This window comes from Spinacia oleracea, chromosome 1, assembly GCF_020520425.1.
Source record: "Spinacia oleracea cultivar Varoflay chromosome 1, BTI_SOV_V1, whole genome shotgun sequence".
Classification (NCBI taxonomy): domain Eukaryota; kingdom Viridiplantae; phylum Streptophyta; class Magnoliopsida; order Caryophyllales; family Amaranthaceae; genus Spinacia; species Spinacia oleracea.
Window position 1 is genome coordinate 43,470,950 of NC_079487.1, and position 16,621 is coordinate 43,487,570.

General features: G+C 41.4%; 1 non-coding gene across 1 annotated transcript; it reads left to right on the plus strand.

The window, feature by feature from the left end:
• The first annotated feature begins 13,912 nt into the window (after positions 1 to 13,912).
• Positions 13,913 to 14,019, plus strand: LOC130466459 (small nucleolar RNA R71). The gene has a single exon (XR_008926684.1). It is a non-coding gene; the product is annotated as a small nucleolar RNA R71 (small nucleolar RNA).
• Positions 14,020 to 16,621: the final 2,602 nt, after the last annotated feature.

The window sequence follows — 16,621 nt, forward strand, 5'->3', positions numbered from 1 at the left end:
ACCAATCCTAAGTATGTATGTCACTTTTAAATACAATTTTTTCAATATTATAACTAATACAATTAATTTTAAAACTTCGTAATAAACTTAAGTCAATATATTTAAAATTTAGTTGAAAGGAAATTTGGATTATTTATCGAATATAGGGATGTCAGATTGTCAGTGGGGAGGGTCTTTTGGGAGATCTCTCTGTGCATCCGCCCTAATTGGGCGGCAATGGACGAAAGTTTATGGTTTAATGGGGTCAACAAATGTATTCGTGGCGGACGAAGGGCCGATGATGGATTTTAGATTGTACCCGTCTGAGTCGTTAATCTTTCATCTAACTTACATATTATAATGTTTTGTTTATTTACTCAGTAACTCTAATCAGACAGACGAATCTTCAGAGGCTCCATAATAGAGTTTTAAAATTCAAACTCTCTTACCAAAAAAAAGTCGAGTTTAGGGGTGGGTGTGGATACACGGGGATGGGGGTGATGAAAAGGTGATGGATTTTATTTTGTACCTCTCGAGACGGGGGTTGAGAGGGGTGGGTATCCTTCTTATCGTGGATGGGAGGATGAAGATGAGAATTGAAGGTGGGTGCGGGTGTGCAAGTCTTCCCCCGCCTCAAAGTCATCTCTATCTCAATAAAGTACATGGTCTAGATAGATGTTAAGTGATCGGGTAATCAGGTTGACGAGTGACTGTGCGAGTATTAAGTGAGTATTAATAACGAAGTGAAAGACGGGTAAGATAACTTACGCTTGACACAAGTGGTGAATGAGAATGGAAATAATTTCATCTATGTACCTTTATTTGTTTTAATTGTTTTAATAAGCAAGAATGAGCAATAACAATTTATCCATTATTAATCATTTTTTATTTGAGAATATCAATAAACTCTATATTGATCATAATTGTCTACCAGATTTCATAATAATTTATGTTTAGATTATAAATCGTGCATCGCACGGGTATTATACTAGTTACTCCCTATGTCTTCTTTTATTTGCCCCTCTTAAAATATTATACCATTACCATAAAAGCTCATGAGACCACAACTTTACTCTCACATAAAATACATTTAGCCCACCATCTTTGTCTCTTATCAATTCCACACAACCAATTCTTAATACTCCCTCCTTCTCTAAAAGATTACCCCCTGGTCAAAATTCACTTTATTAACAATTGGGTGTAAAATGTGCATATGGGTTGGTAAACTGGGCCCAAAAGATGGTGATATACGGAGAGTGAGCAAGTGAGAAGATTTACCATTTAAGTTATGGAGCAAACTTAAAGGGACATCCCGAATATGAATATGGGCCTATGGGGTGATCTTTTAGTGATGGAAGGTGTAAAACACTATTGGTGCATGGAGCAAACAATTAGGGATGAAATATGTATTTTAGAACTGATGTAGCTAGTATCTAGGTCTGTCTTTGAGGGCGTGCAAACAACCTTACTGCACAGGGCCCCTTATTTGATGAGCCCCCAAACCAAGAAAGCTCAGTTTATGTATGAATTAGTTTTTTGTTATGTAGTATTGTCTAATTTGTTGTTGATTGAATATATATACATTCATATTTAGGGGGCGCAAGTTTTGGCTCGTATATTTACTACAAAATTACTGCTCCTATGTTATAGGGTAAAAACGGGTAATATATGGGTATAGTCGGGCTGTAGATATCTACTTGAATGGTGGAGCGACCGGGTTATTTAGTTTACTAGTTACTAGGTTAGCACCCGTGCAATGCACGGGTTGTTGAAACTTTTTTTTTTCCGGTTTATGTACTTGTAGTGTACTCTGTTACTTAACAAATAATAGATTAATGCAACAAAAATTATGAATAACAAAGTTACAATATTTAACAGAGAATAGATAAATGCAATTTATACATTTGATAAAAGAGCAAAAAGAATGGAAGGTAGAAGATCAGATAATAATAATGCTAATTCTAATTTTCAATAATAAGGGAGAGAGAGAGATGGAGAGTGGTGGTGCAATATTAAATTTAGAATTTGGAATGCGTGTAAATTAAATTCTAACTCATATAATTAATTAATTTAATGCAAAAACATAGATTAATGACATCATCTTTAGATTTTGGAGGGAAAATTTTTCTTGTGAGGCTGCCATGTGTACAGTAATGATCTCAGCGGTTATTACTTTAGTAATAGTTAATAGATTGGGTATGTGCATTGCACGTGCCATACATAACAATATTTTATAAATAGTGATGGTATATACAAAGCTATAGCCTAATCGTGTGATAAGATTTGATGTTTAGGTCATGTTCTTTAGAGCTGAACTGAACTAAACTGAATTGAACTGAACTTAACTGAACTTAACTTAACTTAAAGAATATTACTGAAATTAATAATAAATAATAAATAATAAATAATGAATAATTAATAATAAATAATGAATAATGAAAAATGAATAAGGAATAATTAATAATAAATAATAAATAATAAATAATAAATAATAAATAATAATAATAAATAATAAATACTACGAAGTAAATAATAAATAATAAATAGTAAATAGTAAATAGTAAATAATAAATAATTAATAATTAATAATTAATAACCCGTAATTAATTACTAAAAATAATAATAAATGATAAATAATAAATGATAGTAATTTGTAATAAATAATTAGTTATATATAATAATAATAATATAAATATAAATATAAATATGAATAATAAGTAATATAATAATAATAGTAATAATAATGAATTGAATTGAATTGAATTAAACTGAACTGAACTGGACTGAACTGAATGCTCCTGAATTGAATTGAACTGAACTGAACTGAACTAAATGCTCCTGAACTGAACTGAACTGAACTAAATGCTCCTGAACTGAACTGAACTGAACTGAACCAAACTAAACCGAACTGCGAAATAAGTCCTGAAACTGAAATTAAGCAAAAAAGAACAGGGCCTTACATCGACAAAGGATGAAATCCAAACACGAAAATACACAACCCGGCCTACTGTATAATGGATTAAAAGTGGCTACAATATTCTTATATTCATTGTGCATTTCCCTTATAACAGTGACAAAGTTCAAGGGTCAGAGATAACCTTTCTTATATGCTATCAAGGGTGCCACCTGCCAGACCAATATTGTGGGGGCACTGGGGCCTTTCGTATAGAGCCAACTAGCCACGGTGTTGAGGGCTGATACAGTAATCTCCTATAGTGGCTTTTAAGTTTCTTAACCCATTTAAAGGAGGATTCTAACTTCCTAACAATCAGCCAATGACTTTAATTTAAACCGGATATCTCCCACCATAATTGACGGTTCGTTGTGGATACAACAATGTTAGGATCACTTGTCACACAAAGCTTGGCATAAACATCCTTCTTGTGGTAAATATAATAGTTTGAAATGTCCCTTGCCTACTGTAGATACACATTGAGGGAACCGATGAAATCTTTTGGGGTATGAACATTTTGTTGGATAATTTCCCTCCTACTCGAAGGCAGAGGTCTATATTTATTAATATGGGTTATGCATTTTTTTTGTTATGGGTAATACCATGTGGGTTTTCTCTCTTTGGGCCCATGTGATGATTTTGGCTTACTAAGGAAGTCAAAGGGGTTGACTTCTTTGTTAATAAGGAGAGCATAATTTTATGGAATAGATGACAGGCTAAATCGCACTCCTATCAAAGATAAACCTAACGTTCACCAACTAAAAATATAGCAAGGGAAGCAAGGATCGTATCCACAGGGAAACAATGTTCTTTCTACTATTAATCGGCAATTCTAGACTATTGGGAAACAAGAATATAGATTGATTTGTATAATGAAACTAGGATGATAATAAAATAGGGAAAAATCAGATATTAAAAGGTCTAGGGCACAGGTTCACCGATGAACAACATTCTAGGATGACAACAATCGATAATAATCAATAAAACAGTTAATTAGACTAGCATGCTCTCTCGAATCGATACTAATCATAGACTTAGAATTAACGGGCTCTCGCTACGTATTAATCCCAATTCTACCTATTGAAACAAGCCTAAACATCAAATTGCATCTCTCGAATCTTAATTTGATATTGCGAAACTAATACAATCAAACCTGCGCAAATCTAATTGCAAAGTAGATAAGGGCAATCAATAGGAATTAACAGCTAAACCAACAATCAACAACAATTAATCATCCTTTCACATTCGTTCATGGATTCCCAAAACCCTAGAAAATCAACTACTCACACATATTAACAATAAGCAAAGCAATTGGCATGATTGAAAACATAATTAAAGCTTAAACAAAGAATTGAAATAAGGAATAATACCTAATTGAAGAACAATGGCAAATGAAAGCTTCGATTTTTGATTGAAAATAAACTAAGTGTTTAGAACGAATTAGAGAGAGAAAATTAAGCTTAGAGAAATAAAACTAAGTATTTTAACACTAGGATATGAGATAATGAAGTGCCCAACTAAATTAACAAAGGCTATATTTATAGTTTAGCCTAAAAACATAAGAAAAAAAACCGGAAAAAATAAAGAAGGACGCGCGCGCACAGCGCCTTGGGTTGTCGTCGCCCGGTCGGGCGACTCTCCGCCCGACGGGCGTAAAGCTCGAAGTCCGCCCGACGGGCGCAGGGCTGCCCGACGGGCGTAGGGCGACTTTCTGAAAACCTTCTCCGCGCGCCCGGTCGGGCAGCTTTCGCCCGTCGGGCGGAGGGCGATTTCTTCTGCTGCTGCTTCTGATGGGCGCCCGGTGGGCACCGGGCGAAACTCCGCCCGTCGGGCGCCCTCTGACGAACTGTTCCTTTGCTTGCTCGCCCGATGGGCGAGGGGCAATCCACCGGGCGGAGGGCTAAGTGATCCGCCCTTCGTCCACAACACATAGTCTAACTTCCGGGGCTCGATCATGAACATCCAGGGCTCCCGTAAGTCGACAAAAGTCGTCCCGAACTCCCTCGGGATCCTGTAGTGGCCTAAATCATCAAGAAATGGGCCTAACAAGACCAATTTCTCACTAAGTATTCCTGAAACTCACGGCACACTAAAATACACAGATTAGTACTAAAATGGCTCCTAGGAGCTCATTTGACGCATGAAAGTACTAAGGGACGGGGGTGAAAATATTATATAAAACGCACATATCAAACTCCCCCAAGCTAGATCTTTGCTTGTCCCTAAGAAAAGAAATCATCGATGAACACAAAACCAACTTCACCCCCAACATATTTCAAAATGAACACATGATCCAAGGTAAAATCTAACAAGTATGCATCAATGTCAACCAATCCGGTCCATTCAATTGCTAATACTCCTTAACAATCGTCACGCAAAGCGAACCACAAATGCACAATGGAATTCAAGACTAGTGCTCACACACTCGTCACTCATTTATGTGGCGGATAAAAGATGTACCCGTTCGCTCTCCTCCCAACATATAAGTGAACAATGCCCTCCCAAACTTACACACTCGTGTGTTTAGAAAAACATACACTCAACCTAGTAGTCGACTCGTAATGTGTCACGTCATAACTTGCATTGATAAACAACTACTTTCACATTAATACAACTCTATGCACAAAGGTCAGAAGGTCTTTCAAGCTTGTAATGATAGGCTTAGGTAAAGGTGCGGTAAATTTGGGTAAAACGTGAGCTTAAAGCCTTAGCTTTGGGGAGCTTAAATCCTAGCAAAACCATGGTCAACCACAAATGATGACCACAACCACAACTTCCCACTCAACACATGATGAAACAACAAACAAACCACACTATACTTTCTTGCCTTGATTTCACAATTGTAACCAATCACTCATGAAGATAAGAAATTGTAATACCGGAGTGACAAAAGCTTGATTCAATAACGATTTTTTTTTGATTTTTTTTTGATTTTTTTTTTTTTTTTTTTTTGCTCAATCTCATTTTTTTCTTTCTTTTGGAACCTTCACACAATTTTTTTATTCTCCTCATCTCATTTATTTCATTTTTTTCAACAACAATCATGATAAGAAGAACTTCCCTTTTCGATACTCAATATGCCCAAAATGTACAAAATGTATCACACTACAACTCCCTCACCTCACTACTATTAGCTCCCCCAAGCTAGGCTTGGGACTAGTAACCAATGGGGAATTTACGGGCTTGTAATGTGGTTAGTCACCGAATAAATGGCACAAGCACAACATGGGTAGAAAAAGAGGGGACAAATGTATCTAATTTCATCTGAAGGCTACCTAAATAGAAAAATGCCTTCGTCCTCCACAATGTGCATGTATATGAGTCATAAAACACTACTAATAGTTGCAAATCAATACTCAAAATCAATGACACACCAGGAAGCTATCACACATCCTAACCAAATCAACTAGTCAAGCACCAAGTCCACAAATAGTTAGTCGGAGTTGACTCATGTTAAGGCATCAAAGCAATCGAATATCAAATCATGGCTAACACATCTACATTGCCCATCATCACATACCAAGAATCAAAACAGTTTTCGTTCAAGGGGCACAGGGAAGCATGATATTGTATTCATCGGAACGTATTTTTGTATTTTTGTATTTTTTTATTTTTTTTATTTTTTTTTATTTTTCGAAGCGATAAACTAATCTAGAAAGCATTAAACACACCAAAGAAACACACAAAAATAAAGAAATACGAAATGAAAAGAAAAACATACCTAGTATATACAGGTAATGTGAACCCCCCCCAAACCAAATCGGACAATGTCCTCATTGGCTCAAGGGTACCGAACCATCATCATCATCAACAACATCACTGATGATCTTGGCCATCATCACCATCACCACCATCATTACCATGGCCACCGTGGCCGCTGCTGCCTGCTCCAAACCCCCCGTAGTGGGTGGGCGTGAAGGTGCCCATGGAACCGGGCGCTCCGTACCCCTCTGTGGGGTAAGTGAACCAGGAAGGGTGCTGATGATCTGGGGCAATGTAGCCCTGCCTGGCGTACTGATCATAGAAGGGGAACATAGTCCTCTGGTGATCCGCGGCAAACTCGTGGAAACCGAGCTCAAGTCTGCCTAGCCTCTCATGAATGGCCCCTAACTCCTCTGAAGACCCATGCTCCCCCTGTGGAGCCGGGCTACCTCTCTGTCCCGACCCCCTCTCTCTACGCCCTCCCCTCCTGTGGTGGGTGCGAGGCGCGGCCTCGGGATGTGGCTGGGGCTGGGCTAAGGGTGCTGCCTGCTCACCTACATATATGTAATGGGGCTGACCCCTAGTAAAACTGGTGAGCCCGGTGGTGTCCGGGAGAGTAAAGAGAGCGTTCCTTTGGAACATCCATGACATCAGACCGGGGAGAAGTCCCCCGTACTCAGAGTGCACCCTGTAAAGGCTCCCAAAATACTTAATATCCAATAGGTTGTTTCCCCGGACCGCAGCATGGTCCCTCTCAACAAAGTTTGCCACTGCTACGGCAATGTGGGTGATCAGACCACCCAAAGCAATATCGGTCAAGTAGCGGTGGGTGGCGGTAGTAAGCAGTTGCATGGCCAAGTGATGAGCCAAATTCATCCTGTAACTGTCATCACCATCTAACAAATACCCCCCGAGCACCTCCAACTCCGTGCTCCTTACATTCTCCTTTTGGTCTCTCCCAAAGATTGTGAAAGCCATAAATCTGAACCAAACAAAGGGGACGGGGTGTTGCACGCTAGAGGCGTGCAAATGTTGCATGCTACCGGGACTAAAATCCCCGGTCAATTTCCCCCATACTTCACTATTGTTATGCCCCTCCCCGGGGAACCTGTTATACTCCACATTCAAACCAAAAATAGCACCAAAATCCTTGATAGACAAATCATAATCATTATTGAACAATCTAAAAGAAACTCTAGAGACATCTTTGTAACCATTCTTTCGGACATTAAACGAGCTAAGGAATTCAAGAGTAAGATCCCTAAATGTCAACCTAGTCATGGAAAACATATGTTTCATGCCCACCCCATGAAATAATCTCCTAACATCCCTCTCAATACCCATATCATTTAAAGTTTTCTGACAAATAAATCGAGTAGGGACTACCTTCCGTAGCTTGAGGTGTGCAATGCGGGTTTGTTGCTCCTCACTAGCGAGAATCATGTTCGGGAAAGCCGAATCCGGTGCAAATTGAGGTGGTGGTGGTGGACGGCTTGTGGAAGCCTCCTCTTGTCTCCTTGTTGCTCCCGTGCAAGTTCTTTTCGGCCTTGAACCCATTGTTGAAGGTGATTTCGAGTTCTCAAAATTCTTTGTGGTGAAATTGGGTTTTTTGTAGAGAGTGAGGAAGAAGGAAAATTGGTTGGTGGAGGTTGAAGAGGATGTGATGAGGATGATTTTGGTGTGTAGCTTGATGAATTTGAGTGAGAGATGAGGGAGATATGGAGAGTTGAAGTTCTTAGGGTTTGGGGTTTAATGGAGTTTGAGAGAGAATGAAGAAGATGATTGAGATGTGAAGTGAAAAAGAATAGAGAGACTCGTGCGTTTTAATCCGCAATTTCTCCTTACGCCCGACGGGCCAACGCCCGCCCGACGGGCGAACAGCTCGTAAGCCGCCCGACGGGCACAGGTCCGCCCGTCGGGCGGAGGGCGATACCTGACAAAATTTGACAAATTTTCTCCGCGCTCCCGGTCGGGCAGCTATCGCCCGTCGGGCGTATAACGACACTTCCAAAACTCTGCACACGCGCCCGGTCGGGCGCTCCTCGCCCGTCGGGCGTATGGCGACACTTCCAGCAGCTCCGTAGTGAGCCGCCCGTCGGGCGCTTGTCTTCCCGTCGGGCGTACAGAGACTTTCTGATTCTTTCTCCGCGCGCCCGGTCGGGCAGCTGTCGCCCGTCTGGCGGTTTGCGATTTTTGCTCCCACGGATTTTTCCTATCTTTTCGTGCTTTAGAAGCTGAACCTGTACATCATTAAACACCCAAGGACCGTAAAATGCTCTCTCCTCACCACTCATGAACAAAGAAACTAGACTACAAAACACACAAAACAAAACTAAACTATCGAAAGCAATGAAATACGGGTTGCCTCCCGCAAAGCGCTGGTTTATTCATAGGTCCCGCTCGACCTTGTTACCTTGAATATGCCGTCTATGAGGCGGAGGGGTTGAGGTGATGGACCTCAACCACTCCTACGGTAGCCCCGTCATGGTACAACTTCAGACGTTGCCCGTTAACCTTGAATCGTTCACCATTCTCATTCTCTACTTCAATAGACCCAAATTTGCTTACCATAGTCACGGTGAACGGCCCAGACCACCTAGACTTAAGTTTTCCAGGAAATAACTTAAGCCTAGAGTTAAAAAGTAGAACCTTGTCGCCCACCGCGAACTCTCTATGCAAAATGTGATTGTCGTGCCACTTCTTGGTCTTTTCCTTGTAAATCCGGGCACTGTCATAGGCTTGTAGTCGGAATTCATCGAGCTCACCCAATTGAAGTAACCGCTTCTCACCGGCTAGCTTTGCATCCATGTTGAGCTGTTTGATTGCCCAATAAGCCTTGTACTCCATTTCTACTGGTAAGTGACACGCCTTGCCATACACCAACCGATACGGGGAGGTACCAATAGGTGTCTTAAAGGCGGTTCTGTATGCCCATAGAGTGTCATCTAGCTTATCGCTCCAATCCTTCCTAGACTTCGCCACCACTTTTTCAAGGACAGATTTGATCTCTCGGTTGGAGACCTCAACTTGACCACTCGTCTGAGGGTGGTAGGCTAGTCCAGTGCGGTGATAAACTCCATACTTGCGCAGGAGCGCATCCAGATGCTTCTCATGGAAGTGTGATCCTCCATCACTGATCAAAGCGCGCGGAACCCCAAATCTAGGAAAAATGATCTTCTTGAACAGGGAGATGACTGTCTTAGCATCGTTAGTAGGTGAGGCAACGGCTTCCACCCACTTTGACACATAATCTACAGCAACAAGGATATACAAGTTACCCTTGGACGATGGGAATGGTCCCATATAATCAATTCCCCATACATCAAAAATCTCAACCTCAAGGATTCCGTTCTGTGGCATCTCATACCTCCTCGAAATAGTGCCGGCCCTCTGACACGCATCACAAGCCATAATAAAAGCCTGTGCATCCTTGAACATAGTAGGCCAGTAAAAACCACATTGTGACAACTTAGCGTTTGTTTTAGACGGTCCATGGTGACCACCATAAGGTGAAGAATGACACCTACTGATAACACCTTGAACTTCCCATTCTGGAATATAACACTTGTACAACCCTTCAGCAGTCTCACGAAACAAATAAGGGTCGTCCCAAAAGTAGAATCGGACATCATGTAGGAATTTCTTCTTCTGTTGGTATGACAGATCGGCTGGAAGAATTCTTCCTACAATGTAGTTAGCAAAATCTGCGAACCACGGTGACTGACTGGCAAGTGCAAGTAAATGATCATCCGGGAATGAATCATCAATCGGTGTAGATCCCTTACCATCGTCATACCTCAATCTAGACAAGTGATCTGCAACCACATTCTCAGCCCCTTTCTTGTCGCGGATCTCTAGATCGAACTCCTGTAGCAATAGTATCCATCGAATAAGCCTAGGCTTGGCTTCCTTCTTAGAGAGCAGGTACTTAAGGGCCGCATGATCGGTATAGACTATCACCTTGGATCCAATCAGATAGGTGCGGAATTTATCCAAGGCATAGACTATAGCTAGAAGCTCCTTCTCAGTAGTTGCATAATTAACTTGAGCTTCATCCAAGGTCTTACTTGCATAATAGATGGCATGTAAAACCTTCTCCTTTCTTTGACCCAGCACTGCCCCAACTGCATAATCACTTGCATCACACATTATCTCAAACGGAATATCCCATTCGGGAGAACGGATGATGGGAGCCGAAATCAGTGCCTGTTTAATCCTGTCAAAGGCTTCAAGACAAGCATCAGTAAACACAAACGGGGCATCCTTGAGAAGGAGCTGGGTAAGTGGTTTAACAATTTTAGAGAAATCCTTGATAAAGCGGCGATAAAACCCCGCATGACCAAGAAAACTTCTAACACCCTTCACATTAACTGGAGGGGGTAATTGTTCAATAACTTGCACCTTAGCTCGATCCACCTGAATGCCCTTATCAGATATCAAATGTCCCAAAACCACCCCTTCAGTAACCATGAAATGACACTTTTCCCAGTTCAAGACTAAATTGCACTCTTCACATCTTTTCAAAACTTTAGTCAGATTTAGCAAGCAAGAATCAAAAGAAGTACCATAGACGCTAAAATCATCCATAAACACTTCCATGATAGACTCAATAAAATCAGAAAAAATACTCATCATGCAACGTTGGAAAGTAGCAGGCGCATTACACAGACCAAAAGGCATCCTACGATATGCAAAGGTACCATGGGGGCAGGTGAAGGTGGTCTTTTCCTGGTCGTCTGGATGTATGGGAATTTGAAAGAAACCAGAATAACCATTCAGATAGCAGAAAAACTTGTGACAGGCTAACCTTTCTAACATTTGATCAATGAAGGGAAGGGGAAAATGGTCCTTTTTAGTAGCAACATTAAGACGCCTATAATCAATGCACATGCGCCAACCTGTGACTACCCTAGTTGGTATCAACTCATTTTTTTCATTTCTCACCACAGTTGTCCCCCCTTTCTTAGGCACTACCTGAACGGGACTCACCCACTTAGAATCAGACACAGCATACACTATACCCGCATCAAGCAATTTCATAACTTCAGCTTTTACAACATCTTGCATGACAGGGTTCAAACGACGCTGGGGTTGAATGCATGGTTTATGATTTTCATCTAGATGTATCCTATGCATACAAAAGTCAGGGCTAATACCCTTTAAATCATCAATACTGTACCCAATGGCCTTTTTGTGCCTTTTCAACACAATAAGAAGTTGGGATAACTGGCCTGCATCAAGTGCAGTACGGACGATCACATGGCAAAGTTGTTCATTATCTAAAAACGCATACTTAAGGTTAGCAGGAAGAGGTTTAAGTTCGGGTTTCTTTACCTCTTTAACAGAACAAACCGGCCAAACTAACCTCTTCAATTTGGTGCTCTCCGGCTCAGATTCTCCACCATTAAGAGCCAACTCCAGAGCATCCACTTCAGCACTCCAAGAACTGCTATCACCTGCAGAAGACTCACAACAAAGCACTGCCTCCAAAGGGTCTCTTTCGAGAACTTGGGAGACGTTATCACGAGTAATAAAATCGACTACATCTATGCGATAGCATTGTTCTTCCTCTAGCATGGGACTTTTTAATGCACTATTCAGATTAAAAGTCACCTTATCATCCCCAACCGACAATGTCAATTTCCCACTTTTAACATCAATTACCGCCCCGCCGTATGAAGGAAGGGTCTACCTAAGATTATGGGAATTTGAGAATCCTCCTGCATGTCTAATACTACAAAATCCACGGGTATATAGAATTTACCTACTCTAACAGGGACGTCCTCTAAAACACCTAAGGGGTATTTGACAGAACGGTCGGCCATTTGTAGAGTGATATTGGTAACCTTAAGCTCACCCATATTCAGTTTAGTACAGACAGACAAAGGCATGACAGACACACTAGCACCTAGATCACATAAAGCCTTATCAATAAATACGATGCCAATGTTACATGGGATGGAAAAACTCCCGGGGTCCTTAAGTTTAGGTGGAGACTTGTTTTGCAAATAAGCACTACATTCCTCAGTGAAAGCTACAGTCTCTACCTCACAAAAAGCGCGTTTTCTGGTCAAAATATCTTTCATGAATTTAGCATACGCAGGAACTTGTAAAATTAATTCAGTAAAAGGAACCGTTACCTGCAAATTTTTGACCACTTCCAAGAATCTGCCAAACTGCTTGTCTAGCTTATTCTTGAGTTGTCGGTTTGGGAAGGGGAGTGCAACAGGTGGTACTTGTATATCCGCCCCCTTCTTAACCGCAGTTGTAGCCTCATTCTCATTGACTACCTTTTCAGCTGGTTCCTTCTCACCCATATCTATCTTCGGAATTTCCTCACTGACCAGATCACTAGCAGACACCCCAGAATCAACCTCAACCGGCATAGAAGGACCATCATAATCCCTACCACTCCTCAATGTAATTGCATTAGCAGACTCCCTATTTTCGGGCTGTGAAGGAAGTTGGCCTGGTGGCCTCCCTGCAATAGTAGTAGCCATCTGTGCCAACTGTGTATCAATGATCTTGTTATGAGCAGTAAGAGCATCGATTTTTGCATCCTTTTCACTTAGAGATTTTTGCATTTGTAGCATCATGTTTCTCATCTCTACTAGCATAGGGTCAGGCTGTGTGGCTTGAGGTTGTGGTTGTGGGGGTGATGTGTGTTGTCTAGAGAACCCAGGTGGCCCACTAGACTGTTGGTTGTAGTTGTTTCGGGGTTGGTAAGATTGTTGGTGTGGGGGTTGATATGGTTGTGGTGGTGGATGTTGAACTTGGTGAGGGTTTTTGATGTTGTTGCTCCTGTAGGAAAGCAGAGGGTTATTTTTGTAGCCCTCATTGTAAGAGTTGGAGAATGGGTTGTTTTGTTTGTAGGATTGAAAAGCATTACATTGTTCAATAGAGCTTCTACATTCCTGTGCATAATGACCAGACATTCCACAACTTTCACAAACAGTAGTAGGTTGGGCACTCATAGCAGCTACACTAACAGGTTGGGCAGATTGAGCATTGGCCGCTTGCATATTATCGAATTTATAATGTAAAGCAGTCAATTGGGCAGTTAATTGTTCAATAGAATTTAAATCATGCTTACCACCCCTGTTAGATAGACCTCTAGGATTTCCATAATGGGCATTGTGAATGGCTATCTCCTCAATCACCTCCATAGCTCTAGGCACCTCAAGTTGCATGAACCTCCCACTGGCAGCTGAATCCAACAAACATCTAGACTCATTGCCCAGACCATTATAAAACTGCCGAATCAAGAACCAGTCTTCCAAACCATGGTGCGGGCATTCTCTTTGCAAATCCTTGAATCTCTCCCAAACCTCGAACAAACTCTCATCCGCTTGTTGTGAGATACCTAATATCTGACCCCTCAGACGAGCCGTTTTCTCAGGTGGAAAATATTTAACATAAAAAGCAAGAGCCAAGGATTCCCAATTATTGATTTTCAAAGCCGCCCGATTCAACCCATTAATCCACAGTTTAGCTTTCCCACTCAAAGAGAACGGGAAAAGTATCTCCATAGTCTGCTCCGGAGTCAATCCCTTTTGCTCGATGGTGGAGCAATATTGGATAAAGGACTGAATGTGAAGATTCGGATCTTCACCTGGTTCCCCACCGTACTGGCGTCTCTCGATCATGTTAATCAATGCGGGCTCAATCTTGAAGGTCTCAGCTGCAATAGAAGGCATGATCGCCTTTGGCAGAACGGACAAACTTGGCTTAGAATAGTCCGTAAGCCGTGGGGTAGGTGGCGGTATCAGATTTTCGTCACCCATCTCTATCTCTGAAACTGAATCTTTATCTGAAGGAAAAAGATCGCCAATATTATGATCAGAGTCAGAGTAATTCCCACACTGTGCAATGAAAGTTCTTCGTCTACGAAAGGTTCTTTCGGGCTCAGGATCGAATGGAGTAAGATTACTAGTACCTACGGTCCTGGGCATAGACAAAGACTACAAAACAATGTGAGATCCGGTCTCAAGGAACGTGAGTTCCTTGAGTAGTAACAAACAATAATCTAGGATAATCAATCAATAACAGAAAATAAAACCGTTTCCCCGGCAACGGCGCCAAAGTTTGACAGGCTAAATCGCACTCCTATCAAAGATAAACCTAACGTTCACCAACTAAAAATATAGCAAGGGAAGCAAGGATCGTATCCACAGGGAAACAATGTTCTTTCTACTATTAATCGGCAATTCTAGACTATTGGGAAACAAGAATATAGATTGATTTGTATAATGAAACTAGGATGATAATAAAATAGGGGAAAATCAGATATTAAAAGGTCTAGGGCACAGGTTCACCGGTGAACAACATTCTAGGATGACAACAATCGATAATAATCAATAAAACAGTTAATTAGACTAGCATGCTCTCTCGAATCGATACTAATCATAGACTTAGAATTAACGGGCTCTCGCTACGTATTAATCCCAATTCTACCTATTGAAACAAGCCTAAACATCAATTTGCATCTCTCGAATCTTAATTTGATATTGCGAAACTAATACAATCAAACCTGCGCAAATCTAATTGCAAAGTAGATAAGGGCAATCAATAGGAATTAACAGCTAAACCAACAATCAACAACAATTAATCATCCTTTCACATTCGTTCATGGATTCCCAAAACCCTAGAAAATCAACTACTCACACATATTAACAATAAGAAAAGCAATTGGCATGATTGAAAACATAATTAAAGCTTAAACAAAGAATTGAAATAAGGAATAATACCTAATTGAAGAACAATGGCAAATGAAAGCTTCGATTTTTGATTGAAAATAAACTAAGTGTTTAGAACGAATTAGAGAGAGAAAATTAAGCTTAGAGAAATAAAACTAAGTATTTTAACACTAGGATATGAGATAATGAAGTTCCCAACTAAATTAACAAAGGCTATATTTATAGTTTAGCCTAAAAACATAAGAAAAAAAACCGGAAAAAATAAAGAAGGACGCGCGCGCACAGCGCCTTGGGTTGTCGTCGCCCGGTCGGGCGACTCTCCGCCCGACGGGCGTAAAGCTCGAAGTCCGCCCGACGGGCGCAGGGCTGCCCGACGGGCGTAGGGCGACTTTCTGAAAACCTTCTCCGTGCGCCCGGTCGGGCAGCTCTCGCCCGTCGGGCGGAGGGCGATTTCTTCTGCTGCTGCTTCTGATGGGCGCCCGGTGGGCACCGGGCGAAACTCCACCCGTCGGGCGCCCTCTGACGAACTGTTCCTTTGCTTGCTCGCCCGATGGGCGAGGGGCAATCCACCGGGCGGAGGGCTAAGTGATCCGCCCTTCGTCCACAACACCTAGTCTAACTTCCGGGGCTCGATCATGAACATCCAGGGCTCCCGTAAGTCGACAAAAGTCGTCCCGAACTCCCTCGGGATCCTGTAGTGGCCTAAATCATCAAGAAACGAGCCTAACAAGACCAATTTCTCACTAAGTATTCCTGAAACTCACGGCACACTAAAATACACAGATTAGTACTAAAATGGCTCCTAGGAGCTCATTTGACGCATGAAAGTACTAAGGGACGGGGGTGAAAATATTATATAAAACGCACATATCAATAGACTCAAAAGAATAAACATAAACCACAAGCACAAAATTAATAGAGGAAAAGGCAGAGAGTTTGTAAGCTTCTTCCCTCTTGTAGTTGTTGTTTTTCCTTCCGACTGAGACCCAACGAACTCCGATCGACGTCAAATTTGGACACAACGTTTCTACCATTCCGACCTCCATATCCAACTGTCGGATTGTCATTTTGTGCTCTCTAAGCCGGTATTTCGTTTCAGCTATAATCTTCTCTTATTTGTATTTCACCACTTGTGAGTGATGAATTGTGAAGAATTAATGTTCCAAGATGTTCCCTTGATAATTGTATGCACTACTAGTATTATCTAGGAAAGACAAATTAGTGTGCCCACTTTACTTATTGTTAATTAGTGGAAGGGTGTGGTGCCGACCTACGGTCCCATGGTTTTTTC